Source organism: Mandrillus leucophaeus, unplaced genomic scaffold (assembly GCF_000951045.1).
Source record: "Mandrillus leucophaeus isolate KB7577 unplaced genomic scaffold, Mleu.le_1.0 Scaffold124, whole genome shotgun sequence".
Taxonomy (NCBI): Eukaryota; Metazoa; Chordata; class Mammalia; order Primates; family Cercopithecidae; genus Mandrillus; species Mandrillus leucophaeus.
Genome location: NW_012100765.1, coordinates 4,366,585 through 4,368,624, shown reverse-complemented (window position 1 = coordinate 4,368,624; position 2,040 = coordinate 4,366,585). Strand labels below are relative to the sequence as shown.

At 40.8% G+C, this 2,040-nt stretch overlaps 1 pseudogene across 1 annotated transcript in view; it reads right to left on the bottom strand.

The window, feature by feature from the left end:
* LOC105533311 overlaps nt 1-1,980 on the bottom strand; it is a 25,060-nt pseudogene extending 23,080 nt beyond the window's left edge. The window contains exon 1 of the transcript XR_001005103.1: nt 1,969-1,980. The product of XR_001005103.1 is annotated as a small nuclear ribonucleoprotein Sm D2 pseudogene, transcript variant X2 (transcript). The remainder of the gene's footprint in view (nt 1-1,968) is intronic.
* Between the last annotated feature and the right edge of the window lie 60 nt (nt 1,981-2,040).

Below are 2,040 nucleotides of genomic sequence, written 5' to 3'. Positions count from 1 at the left end.
GGGATGGTTAAAAAAAAAAAAAAAAGAGAAAAAAATGATGTTTCATTCTCATCCTAAGAACTTGTAAATTAATTGGTCTAGGAGTGTGGCTTGGGCATTGGGATTTTAAAAAATCTCCCCAAATAATTCTAACACACAGTCAAGATTGAGACTCATGGCCATAGAGGAAAAATACCAAATTATAGAGAAAACTGTGGGAAGTTCCTGGGGTAATACTAGCTGTTTTGAAGGTGTGTGTGTGTGTGCGCGCGCGCGCGCGCGCATGCGCAAGCGCGCACGCCGTAGAGGGAGACATATCTGAGACCAGGGGCAGTGCAGCACTTCTGTGGGAGGTTAACATAGGAAGGAATTTAGGAATTTTGCTCTTACTTCTCCCAACATTGCTTTGGGACGAATAATGCCCAATCTTCTACTTGAAGTGACCCTGATGCTTCAAACATAAGAGTAGGGCAGCATAAAAGTCTTGATCCTGTGAGATACTGAGAACAGGTGTAGATTCACTAACCTAGGATCACTTTTCTACCTCCTTTTTTTCCATCTTAAAATCTGCAGATCTGGGGATTTACAGCATTGGAATGTCTTTTTTTTTTTTTTTTTTTGATGGAGTCTTCCTCTCTTACCTGGTCTGGAGTGCAGTGGCACGATCTCAGCTCACTGCAACCTCCACCTCCTGGGTTCAAGCAATTCTACCTCAGCATCCTGAGGAGCTGGGATTCAGGTACGTGCCTGTAATCCCAGAGATGGGATTTCACCATGTTGGTCAGGCTGGTCTCAAACTCCTGACCTTGTGACCTGCCCACCTCGGCCTCCCAAAGTGTTAAGATTACAGGTGTAAGCCACTGCACCTGGCCGGAATGTCTCTTAGTATAGTATCCCAAGAAGGCAAACAGTAAAATCTTGACCAGAGCTGTTCTGTGGAATCAGGGATGATGAACTTTGGTTTTCTGGGGCCTCTATCAGAAAACTTTCCACACTAAGTCCCATTCATCCCACCCGTACCCCTGTACTAAATACTCTGATGAGGGCTGAAATCTGGCTTCTCCCCATATACACTGCCTGATGCCCTCATGGGCAGATGAGTTCACAGTCCAAACTAACAGGTCTTATCAGGAGCACAACTATTTCAAAGGAAAAACAAACACTGGATTACATAGTTCATCAGAAGCAGCATTGTTAGAAAGACAAACAATTTAAAATTAGCCTAATAATTCTAAGACATAAGTAAAAGAAACTAGCAGTAATATGAAATAAGAATAAAAAACATACTCAAGCAGCTATATTAGGTAAAAAACATGATAGCGGAAATAAAACTGTAATGAGATAAATAAAACAGAATGAATACAACTGAAAAATTGAATTAGAATTGGAAGAAAGAATTGAGGAAATTCTCAGAAGGACGAAGCAAAGCACAAACAAATTACAAATATATATATTTTAAAAGCTACGAAGGAAAGAAATAATGGTTATAAGTTCTGGCTAATAAGAGTCCAGTAAAAGAGAGAGGTAATAATGAAGAGAAAACTTGGAAGGAATACATTTCCCACCATTTAAAATACAAGGAAGAAAGACTTCAAATTGAAAGAGCCCTTAGAATAATAGATAAAGAAAACCTACAAGGAAATATATTTCAATTGAATAGCTTCAAAGAAAAAGAGAGTTATAAAAACGCAGATTACATACAGAGGAACAGGATCAGATTGAGATGATAGTTTTTGAAAGACAATTTAAGAAATAGTGATTTTTTTTTTTTTTTTTTGGCCAGGCACCGTGGCGCATGCCTGTAGTCTTAGCTACTCAGAAGATTGTGGGTGGATCACTTGAACCCGGAGAGGTCCAAGCCACAGTGAGCCATTGAGTTGTAATAGTGCCCTTGTACTTCAGCTGGGGCCATAGAGTGAGACCCTGTCTCAATGTTAAAAAATGGTGGTAGTAAAAATATTTAAGAAAAGGCCGGGCGCGGTGGCTCACTCCTGTAATCCCAGCACTCTGGGAGGCCGAGGCGGGTGGATCACGAGGTCAGGAAATCGAGACCATCCTGTC